This window comes from Callorhinus ursinus, unplaced genomic scaffold, assembly GCF_003265705.2.
Source record: "Callorhinus ursinus isolate GAN/ISIS: 27379988/994484 unplaced genomic scaffold, GSC_fseal_2.0 scaffold29, whole genome shotgun sequence".
Classification (NCBI taxonomy): domain Eukaryota; kingdom Metazoa; phylum Chordata; class Mammalia; order Carnivora; family Otariidae; genus Callorhinus; species Callorhinus ursinus.
This window is the reverse complement of record NW_027397091.1, coordinates 5,994,416-6,006,464: the sequence shown is the minus strand read 5'-3', so window position 1 is coordinate 6,006,464 and position 12,049 is coordinate 5,994,416. Positions and strand designations below refer to the sequence as shown.

The following is a 12,049-nucleotide window of genomic DNA, read 5'->3' as shown; positions in this document are numbered from 1 at the left end:
GTGAAAGTTGAAAGGAAAATCACATATACAAGACCACTTTGTAGGTCCCTACCTTGGTTTCCTTACCCTTCCTTCCAAGAGAAAGGTTCTCGCCCTTGTTTTCCGTCCTGTCTTCTCCAACCTGTGGCAGGACCTGATCAACCATTTCATGGAGATTTGTGAACTGCTCCTGTTACCTGTATCTCACGGCTTTGTGTTAATGGCATTCTGGTGCAGATTTTTGCTAACTCTGGTCTGGATTCTGAGAATTCCTTTCCTACCTTTCCTGCCCTCAGTCTCTCCTTACTCCTGCCACTCCATCCCAAATATTTTTCCTTCTTGTATGTACCAAAGCTTTAACTGGCCCTCTATCCCCAAATATGTTATGCTCCGGCTCCAAATTTCCTTTCTAGGCTAGCATTCATCATACCCAATAACCTAGGCAGTATTCTGCTCTTTGAACTATCCAGGCACACACCTGCTTCTATACTTTGTCTCATGTTATTCTTCCACCTTGATGATATTTCCATTTGAATGGGAGACAGCACAAAATAGGACATGCCCATGAGTGCAGAAAGTTCCATTACGCTGGGCTGCTCTAACCAAGGGAGTGGGTACTAGTGGAGGGATCCACTTGTCCATGCCCCTTTCTTTTCTAACTAAACCAGCCTTTGGGGATACTCCCCTTTGACTGCCCAGATAACTCTAGGCTTGGCCCCTTAACTGGCTTTTGTAAAAGATGCCAATTATCGATACTGACCTTTGTGTGTTCTTATTTTATTATTGCTCCCTAAAAGAATGTCACCACTGCAAACTCCTTTTCTTAATAATTTTTTTTTGGAACCCCAGACTCTACACAAAATAGGTGCTCAGAAAATGTTGTGAATGAAATCTTTTATGTTTTAAAACCATACTGATCCTGACCTTGGTGAGAACAATGAAGCATCATGTCCAAGCCATGGGCTGTCTTATTGGAAATACTTTCAAAACTATATGGTTTGGGTACTTAACAAGCTAAGTTTTGTTTCTTTGAAACAAATGCCTTATTGTGAAATCCAATATGTTTTTAAAAACATGGTTTTTGCATGCAACTGATGAAAACTGTTTCTGTAAAATCACAAAGAATATGTGTTTTAAAAAGGAAAACATCTCTGTGTTTAATATGTTTAATATGTCACAGATATGTGACTGTCTTTCCATTGTGCTCAGTTAACCTTGGTCTCGCCCATTCTTCCATACTACAAACCCCTCCCTCTAGCATTCTGTCCTTTCCAGCTATTTCCAAAAGACTGTCACTCTTACTGTAATTCTGCCTTTTCGATATTTGCTGTTTTCTTTTACTCTTCCTCAACTTAAGGTCCAGGAGGTAGAATGATTAATATTATGTCTTTGTTAATAATATGCCACTATTGTCAGATTCCCATAAAACGGGCAATGGGATTATATATACATATGCATCAATAATTTATCCCTTTCCTACACTAAAAAGAGAGTTGGGGCTCACCTATGGTTTTCTCTACCCAACACTACTTCTCCAGGAAGAAGTTCTGCTTTCTGAGAACTGGCTCTGTGCCCAATGTGGCTCCCATGGGAGCTACTGTATTCTTTATCCCCATCCCTTGACCAAGGTAACTGGTCCCCGGGGAGACACTGATCCAAGCTGGACCAGGCATAACCTGAGTTGAGCAACAGGTGATTGGCCTAAGGTTGCAAGTTTGGCCAATCACATTACCCTCATAAGGCTTTCCTCCAGATTCTTCCAACCTGCTACTGGAGATAAAAATGTAACTTAGATGGGGCTGGTGCTTATATTTTCTGACAGGAAAATAATAGTGGTTGGAAAATAATAGTGCTAATACACATTGAAAAGCAGGAGGGAGAGAGGGAGACTGGGTGGAATGGGGGGGAGGAAAGGAGGGAGGGAGGGAGAAGGACAGAGAGAGAAAGAGAAAGGAACAGAGAGAAAAGGGGAGAGATACAGGTAGACAGACAGGCAGACAGACATAGAAAGTGTTGCCAGTGATTTCTGGCATCCATTTCTCCATCTCTTCCCTTCCATGGTGTGGATAGTCAATCTTCCCTTATGTGATCTACCCTGTGCATTTTTCTAGTATATATATTAGCTCAACATGGATTTCTGTCACTTGCAACCAAGAGAATCTTGACAAAAAATAGAAATAGAAAACCCCAAATAAGAAAAAGGAATCTCTCTGAGTATCGAGTCCAGGATTTCTATTGCATGAGATGTGAAAATGGGACCAAGAAGAGGGATTTTTCACATAATAACTGGAGTGCTTTTTAACCAACTTGAGGATACGCTCATTTTCGATGTATTTATTAGCAGACAGGCTCTACTCAAAGAACTATTCAATCATGCATTACTCACAAAACTCACTGAGGATAGACAGGAAAGAAGAAAAGATTAGTTTAGAATTCCCAGGGGAAAAAACGCCAAGAAAGTACATAGTTAAACTGAAATGCAGTAAACATTTAATTTTAACTTTGAGTACAATTCTTTTCTCTGGCCAAAGGAATAGACACATTTCAGTTATTGGGCTTATTTGTTTACCACTCCAGACAACTCTCCTAGTTAAATGTTCCAAACCTTTTAAGGAGTGAAAAAGAAAAGCCCTGGGGGAATATAATTTCGTGCTTGTTTTCAACTCTGTGCTGAAATTCACTTGGTTTAGGCGTTTGAGGGTGAGAGAATGGTTTCCATGGAAGAGAATAATTCCTTGACTCTAACTCAAAAGGGATAAAAAACAAAACAAAACAAAACAAAAACCCAACAACAACAACAACAACAACAACATGTGGACAGAAGTTGGCCTGTTTAGTCTCTTCTTAAGAAGGGCAATTTTGGAAAATGGGCAAAAGTCAAGTATAGAACGTTCACACTTCGGGCACAAAGCATCCTCCTTCCCCCTTCCAGTAATATCTAGAGAGGATACCACCTTTTTTTCTGCTCATCAAAGCATCCACTCTGAACTTTCACTCTAATTTGTATTTTTTTCTTCTACAAAGAATTAATTTATGATGCTCCTAAACTAAGTAATGATCTATGGACTAAACATGTTACTGACGATTTAAATGCAAGGTGTATCCTGGCCATTCGAATTGAGAAATATTCATTCAGCCAGCCAACCAATATTAACTGAGCACCTATGGTGTGCTGGATACTGTGCTGGTATTGATGGTCCAACTGTGAGCCGACAGACAGGCTCAGTCCACGTGGGGCTGATAGTCTCCACTCGCTCTCTTTTCTTTTCAGGAGGACAAAATCTTGGACTCAAAGGGCAACCATCATTGTCTGAGATATTCTTTCTTTCTTAGGAAATTATTTTTTAAATTTGCATAGCTACATAGAATTTCTAGCAGCTTATTTGAGTCTAAATGTTAAAGGAACCTTGGAATTTTTTTTCCTTGCTGGGCAAAAAAAATAAATGAAAATGAGAATATGACCAAGATTCCTGGTCCATGTCAATAAGCTGGCCCATTAAAGCTGTAGCATTTAAAGTTATTTTTCACTTTTAAGTTATGCCATGGTAAATGTCAGCTCTTGAGCTTTCAGGAAAATGTAAATAGATCAATGTAGCATACTCCCTTGAATGATATTTCTGGTTTACTTTTATAAGTCTATCAACTGGAAATACTTTCAAACTTTTAAAAAAATCAAGAAATTTGATAAAGGGAGCTCTACTTAAGGCATGCTAATGATGCTTGGGTTTTGCCAATGAGAAAATGTTTGCATTTCATCAAGCTAATTGATATTATCATATCTGATTAAATCAATTAAAAAAACAACCACCAAACCACTACAATTTTAGGGTAAGGCTTCGTAATTTTAAAATATGTCAAGACCATTTAATTCAGAATAAATAAAATAAATAAATATTGTTTACCACTCAGATGTGGGAAAGCAGCAATAATACTTAAACTGGAGGTTTTCAAATAATTAGCAAAGGAGATCTGATTAAGAGATATGTGATTTGTCCTGTGGTTTGTTACTAAAATAGGGCAATAAATCATGGGCTTAATATTTCAACAGTCCCTTTGGAATCCAGACTCAGAAGAGTTGCCTGTGAAGACAAATACCACAGCATGTCAGCTACTTTTTTTCTTAATGCAAATATATCATTTCAGCATCCCTGACTTGTCAAATGGAATGCACTGAGTCCTGTAATTCCAGAGGGCACAAACGAAATCATCAGACTTGTGGGTTCTTTTTTGGAATGTTCCTTCCAGCAGAATCCCTTCTGTTCCCTAAGTTTTTTAAGTTGACGCAAGTCAAAACTATTATTTTCTTTGCCTTTGGGGATGGTTCTGTTTCCTGACTTTTTTCCTTAATGTTACCTAGTTACCAATTAACACATAAAAGTACATTAAGATATATTGTGTACACACACAAAAGAAAAACCAAAGTTTATTGCTTTAAACTGAAATCCCTCGTTATTATTTTAATAGGCCCAAGAGTTGGGTCATCTCTGATTCTATAATTAAAGGAAACTAGCATTACTGTCAGAGGGAGACCTTACAAGCATTCTTGAACAAACTTTTTTGTCTTAAAAATGAGGATACAGACACTAAAAGAGGTGAAATGATTTAGCTAATGTTATATAACTAAAAAAGGAAGTCATATCTTCTCAGTTTAAATCCTGTGCAAATAGTCTTTTGGTAAAGAATGATGACTATCTTCTAGGCACCATGTTAAGTTTCCCTGGATTATTTTATTGCATCTCACATCCAAATTATGAGGGCTGTGTGTAGATTATTGCCCTAATTCTCCACCATTTCCTGTATTCACACTTTTTGTAATGTGACTTTCAGGTCCCCTAAACAAGAGATAGAATCTATTTCCCTATCCCTTGAATATGATTTGCTTTGACCAAAGAAGGAGGAAGAAGTTTATAAGACCCCTCAAAACACCTTGTCCATTTCCTCCTGCTCTCAAGTGGAATCCTTTTCAATTTCCACATGAACAAGCCCAGAGTAGCCTGCTGGATGATGAGAGATGTGGATCAGTCACCTGTCTTGACCCAGCCAACACTCAGCCAACCTCCAGAAGCAAAGCCCTTAGGTGATGGACAGCTGAACCAGAGAAACGTGAATGACTCCAGCCAAGACACATGAAAGAGCCCAGCCAAGATTAGAGGAGCCATTCAGTTGAGTCAAGCTCAAATTGCTACCCACAGAATCAAGAGCTAAACAAACTGTCATTTTAAGGCAATAAGTTTTGAGGTGTTTGTTATGCAACAAAGCTACCTGATAAAGATGGGCATACTCTGAGTAGATCTGTCTCACTTCACAGCGTGTACTCTTAACCACTGTAAGCCCCCGAGGGCAGGGCCTATGTTTAGGCTTGGTCCACAGGAATTCCCCCACCAGTATAGTATGAGGACCACAGGAGGACTTCAATGACTTTTGATGCATAAATGGTTATATAAGTGTATTTCACACTCTCTAACTTGCCCAACCTCCCCAAATAATAAATGAAAAGATACCACAGGAACTCTGTGGGTCAAAAGGAAAGGAGACAATCCAACAGAAAAGTAGGTGATGGATGTGAATGGGCAGTTTGTAAAAAGAAAAAAAGACTATAATCTGCAACCAGTTAAGCTGACTATGCTCTCCCCTGGGGGCCTGGTGTGCAGTGGTTGCAAACAGTAGTATATGCAGTCCGTTGTTTGTAGCAGTTGCCCTAAGGGACCCTGGAGACAGCCCTTTCCAATGGACATTCATTTTTGATGGTACTAACCTTAATCTAGGCTCTAGACAGGTATTCAGAGTGCCTTTGGAAAGTCCCAGGGCACAGTGACCAGGATTCACATTGGCCAAGTCACCATATCCATCAGTACCAAGGTGCAGAACAAGGAGCATGCGATTAAGGCCCTACTGAGGGCCAAGTTCAAGTTCCCTGACCACTAGGAGAGCCACATTTCCAAGAAGTGGGGCTTTAATAAGTTTAATACAAATGAACTGAGGACATCGTGGCTGAAAAGCAGCTCATTCCAGATGGCTGTGGGGTGAAATACATTCCTAATCATGGCCACCTGGACAAATGGTACACTCGAGAGAGCCTTGGCACTGCCCTCTTCTTATTCATGCCCACCAATAAATCCTACTTCCTGTCCAAAAAAAAAGAAAAAAAGAATACAAATACACACATGGAAATATGCTCATAATTGAAGCAATGGAATTTAAGATAAAAATAATATCTATCCATATATATATATATATATGGATATCTCCAAAAGCAGAGCCCCCCATATATATATGAAAAGAACAACATCCACTCTATTAGGGTTACCCAATGGTGAGCAGAAAAATTGACAAATAAGAACACATTTTGACAATTCTTTCATTCTTTATTTCACTACTAAAGTCTTTTATTTATTTGTCATTTCTTATTTGGTGGAGAATGTAAAGTTTTTAGGAAAGTTAAGTCATTTATTTATCAAGAAAAAAAATCCCATGTTAAAGCTAGAATATTGGAGGAAGACAGAGAATACTACCACTACTCAGTAGAGTTACTTCCTGACACTGTAATTACTCCTGGCCCATATACTTCAGCTGGCTGACCATAGAAGGGAGAAAATTCAAGGTTGGCTTCTTTACAGGCTGCAACAGCAAATGGTGCTCATAGAAATCATCAAAAGGAAGGCGATGAGCTCCATCAAGCTGTAGCAGGATGTCAAAAACTGCAATACACATTTATATTTGAAGTCAAGATTTCCTAGTCAATTCATGTATTATTAAAGAAAAAGTCTTGGGTGCCTGGGTGGCTCAGTTGGTTAAGTGACTGCCTTCAGCTCAGGTCATGATCCTGGAGTCCCAGGATCGAGTCCCACATCGGGCTCCCTGCTCAGCAGGGAGTCTGCTTCTCCCTCTGACCCTCTTCCTTCTTGCGCTCTCTGTCTCTCATTCTCTCTTTCTCAAATAAATAAATAAAATCTTTAAAAAAATAAAGAAAAAGTCTTCCTTAAAAACAACGATTTGTGAACATTATCTCATTATTCCTCCTTATGCTTCTGTGAAGTGAGGATTATTCTTACAACCATTGGACAGATGAGAAAATGAAATGGTGGTCACACAGTTATTCAGTGGAAGAGCAGTGGCCAGAAATGACATTGGACTCTAGACCCCCACTCATCACTACTTACATCCTGATGGGCCATCCATTAGTAGCTGGTCAGGATTCACCCAGAGCTTTCACTGTGAAACACATCTTTCAATCCCCAGGATTGGCAGGGACTTGGGGAACTCAGTGGGTCTGGATACTAATGTTGGTTTAGGGCCCCCAAATGATTGCTAGTGAGATAAGTCGGGGGATGTATAAAAACAATAGCAGCCATTAACGTTGATGTGAAGGAAGGGAGAAATGAATGGGACTGGCACAAGTGGGAGACTTAAAATATGAGAAAGAGGAGAAAACATAGGGAGCAAAGGAAAACAAAACAAGCCTCTGCAGAGGATAAATAGTGTGGCAACTGTGAGAAGAAAAGAGGAAATCTTTTCTTGAAGCCATGAAAAAGAAGAAAAAGAGAGAAGACAAAGTGGCGGGACCGCTGCAGTTGAGAACTCACCCCAGCAACATCACCATGGAGTCCCCTCTCACTCTGCTATGGGTTTTTAAGCTTGAATATGATGTTGGGGCTCATTACTGACAGTCATCAAGAGCCCCCAGAGGGACCCCCTATGATTTTCTCTACCTTACCAGTCATTTCTATTTTTATTATTTTTTAAAGATTTATTTACTTATTTTAGGGGGTGGGGAGAAGGGCGGAGGGAGAGGGACAGAGAATCTTGAGCAAACTCCCTGTTGAGTGTGGATCCCAACATGGGGCTCAGCTCACGACCCCGAGATCATGACCTGAGCCAAAAGCAAGAGTCAGACACTCAACCAACCTAGCCACCCAGGCGCCCCATACCAAAGTCACTTTTAAAATGAAAACCTAACCCTAATGGTGTGACCAAACTCAGGGGCAACCTATGGCTGTTGATGAAAAACAGATTAAGTCAGAGCAGATTCCCCAACCCTATCCTTGGAACAGGGGTCCCCAACTGGGGTTGGATCCTCACAATATCTATGGAGAGATTTCAGGGAGTGCCAGAACTTGAATGGGGTTGGGGAATTTATATCTTTATTTTCACTCACCTCTAACTGAGAGTAACTGTTTTCTTCTGATGCCAGTATAGGCAGGCAATGACAGGAGTGATTTCCACAGGCCCTGTGCCTTTGGCACCAATAGGTATCCCTCCAGCTTGATCAAGCTGTGAATAATGGAGCACATGCTCTATTTCCCATTTCAACTAAAAGTAACTTTAGCCTTATTCCAAAAGGCATTTTGAGGGGCGCCTCGGTGGCTCAGTCATTAAGCGTCTGCCTTCGGCTCAGGTCATGATCCCAGGGTCCTGGGATTGAGCCCCACATCGGGCTCCCTGCTCAGTGGGAGCCCTGCTTCTCCCTCTCCCACTTCCCCTGCTTGTGTTCCTTCTCTTGCTGTGTCTCTCTCTGTCAAATAAATGAATAAAATCTTTAAAAAAAAAGGCATTTTGAGCAAAGATAAGGATCGATGGCTCTCAAATGGTGCTTCTTTAACTTGAATGTGTAACAAGTCACCTGGGACTCCTATTAAAATGCAAATTGTGATCTAGCAGGTCTGGGGTGGGGCAGGAGACTGAATGTCTAGCAGGCTCCCAGGTGATTTGGGACCCACACTTGCATAACCAGGCTGCAGAGCTATTTGGGTAGAGAGTTTTAAGGATAAAGATCATTCTTTAGACAGGTATAAAAATGTGTTTGAAGCTATACAGTCTATGACACTTGGTGTGCATTTTACACCTCCTATGAACAATTACCTCCAAAATATTCTGTTGGTATTTATCAATTTATAGTTACATAAATTGTTCCCACATCCGGGTTTTCGTATTAATTTGCTGATACCTTTATTATTTCATTTATCATATGCTATTATAGCTTTGGGATACATGGTCCCTGAGTGTGTGGTAACCACATCTTCTTCATCTTCATCTCCAGTGTCTTGCAAATATTAGCTCTTTTTTTTTAAGATTTTATTTTTAATCCATCTCTACATCCACGTGGGACTCGAACTTACAACCCAAGGATCAAGAGTCATGTGCTCTACCAACTGAGCCAGCCAGGCGCCCCGCAAATATTGAATTTTTATTGAACATTTGGTAGGGAGTTTATCGATGTAATGCTTTCTTTCTTGATCCTTGAACTGTGGGTGCCAAAGTTTGAAATGTATAGACCTTAGCCTAAACACATCTGTATTTAATTCCCAAAGCAAATTTGGGAGATGAAATATCTTGTTTAATTTTCCTCATCACCCAAATACTCCTTTTTACCTGGGACCTACTTGCTTTTTAATTACACTTCCATTTGTCTAATTTAGCCTGAGAGGACTGTTCATAACTCGGATCCACAACCAAAGATAGAACTAACACTTCTGGGTGCTCTCGGTCAAAAGATTTCCTGGCAGAACAATTTCTGGTTGTTACAAATGGAGTGAGAGAAAGTTCTGATATGTGCCAGCTAAGGGCATGTAGTAGAAATAGTGGATGCCTCCAAATGGCCATAAAACAAACTCTGTGTGGTTCTAAAGTCTAGGTGTTTAGGCCTTCACCTTCTTAACCAAAGAATACAACTGTGTTCAAAGGCATCAAGACTTTATCTGAAACCCAAATCCACAATCACAAAGGTGACAGGGTGAGTATTTTGAGTATATTTGGCCTGAAAGGGCCAGACCAGCTTAGACATGTGTGTATTTTTTTCTGAAAAACTCTTCAAAGCTTTTTTTTTTTTTTAAAGATTTTATTTATTTGACAGAGAGAGCACAAGCAGAGGGAGAGAGAGGGAGAAGCAGGCTCCCTGCTGAGCAAGGAGCCTGATGTGGGACTGGATCCTAGGACCCCGGGATCATGACCCGGGCCGAAAGCAGCCGCTTAACCGACTGCGCCACCCAGGCGTCCCTTCAAAGCTTTTTTTTAAAGATTTTATTTATTCATTTGAGAGAGCAAGTGAGCACGTGTGAGCAGAGCAGAGAGGCAGAGGGAGAGGGAGAAGCAGGCTCCCCGCTGAGCAGGGAGCCCGATGCAGGACTCAATCTCGGGACCCTGGGATCATGACCTGAGCTGAAGGCAGACGCTCAACCGACTGACTGAGCCGCTCAGGGGCCCCAAAACTTTTATTATGGACACGCTCGTTCCTTCTTAGGGAGAAGCGAGTAGAAGCCCCTGTTGTTGGACTGCCACCTCCAGGAGGAGTTCCACTACCTCTCCAGTTCCAGTGTCCCTGCAGGGAAGTAATTTTCCACTTAGAAGCTCAGCTTGATCTTTCCTAGTTTCCAGCCCACCTTCCCCTCTGGGAGAAAATCGGCTGAGCCACTCTCTGTGGTCTCCTCCAGCGGGATTTGATGTGGGACCTCATGCTCAGGTGTTCCTCCCATGATGCTGAGCTTGTGCAACTCTTTCCTGTGATTTCTGCACCCATTTGTATTGCCCCCTGCTCCCCTAAAGCCCTTTCTGGCATGTCTGGGCTTCTGTTTTCATCCACACTCTGAATTCTTGGTTTGGGACTCTCCCATGACTATCGAGTTTTCCTCTTATTCTGAATTACTGCATTTCTCTCCTTGGGGAAGGGAATCTTGCCAGGGGCTGGAACTCTGGGGCAACTCAGGATGATTATGGATGGATTACCTAGTCCTCCAAGTAACAGTCACCCTATTTGTCAAATGCAATCATCTGCCAGAGAACCCTAGGACTTCTAACCCCATGGACCACCATTCATCTGAACTCTGCTTTGGGATGGCCCTTTCCTGGCACCCTACTCTTCATCATGTACTAGAAGAGTGATCCTTGTAAAGGTTACTTCAGGTCATGTCGCTCCTCCATGCAAAACCTTCCAGTGGCGTCAACTTCACTCTGAATGAAACACAGAGGTCTACAACTCTAAGAGATCTGTCCCTAGCCCCAGAAGTCCCATCTCGGACAGCCTCAGACAGAGCCAGCTTGCTGGTCCCTCAACAGACAGCCCCATCCCTGACCCAGAGTCTTTGCCTTTGCTAATGCGTCTGCGGAGCACAATCCTGCCTCATGTGTTTGTAGACGTCAGTCCTTCACTCCTAAGTCAGCGGCTTAGTGACTCACTCTTAGTGAGTCCTTCCTGGTTACTCAGTTTAAAATTTCAAAGTATGCTCTTCAACTTTTCCTCCATCCCCACTCCCTATTTCCCCATTTCTCACTGATTTTTCTCCTAACCCTTAGGACCACCTGACATACTATATATTTTACCAACTTTTTTAAAGCTTTTATTTATCTGAGAGAAAGAGAGAACAGACGATGGGAGGAGGGGGCAGAGGGAGAGGGAGAAGCAGACTCCCTGATGAGCAGGGACCCCGACTCGGGGCTCGATCCCAGGACCCCAAGATCACAATCTGAGCTGAAGGCAGACATTTAACTGACTGAGCCACCCAGGTGCCCCTTACCAACATATTTTGTTCATGGTCTGACTCCTCATCTAGAATGTAACCTCCATAAAGGCTGGGATTGTTGTCATTTTTTTCCCTCTTCTATTTGAAAATATTTACTGAGTAGGTATCTAATAAGTATTTGTTTAATGAATGCATGAATGAGGGTTTATTTTTGAGGTGATAAAAATGTTCTAAAATTGTGCTGATGGTTGTACATATCCAAGAATATACTAAAGACCACTGAACTATACACCTTAAAGGAGTGAACTGCATGGCATATATAATAAAGCTGTTGAAGAAAGAGAGAGACAGTACAGTATCCCAGTCATTGTAATGAAGGAGTTGGCTGTGCATGTCCTGTGTGAGTAGATATGAGGTCATTATGATAAGTTTGGTTTGAAATCTGATTTGCCAGAGGTATCTGCACAATGGTTAGAAAGGAGGGCCTCCAGAGTCAGAGGACCAAGGTTCAAATCCCAGCTTCATCATTTTCTAGTTGTGAATTGCTCCGTTTTTTATTTGTAAAATAAGCTGACAATAATACTGAACTCCAGTGGCGGTTGTTGTAAGGATAAAAC

At 41.4% G+C, this 12,049-nt stretch overlaps 1 protein-coding gene and 1 pseudogene across 7 annotated transcripts in view; one reads left to right on the top strand and one right to left on the bottom strand.

Annotated features, from left to right (window-relative positions):
- Positions 1-12,049, bottom strand: part of PLCB1 (phospholipase C beta 1) — a 722,355-nt gene that overhangs the window by 85,766 nt on the left and 624,540 nt on the right. The window lies entirely within an intron of this gene.
- Positions 5,581-5,699, top strand: LOC112827595 (small nucleolar RNA SNORA70; annotated as a pseudogene).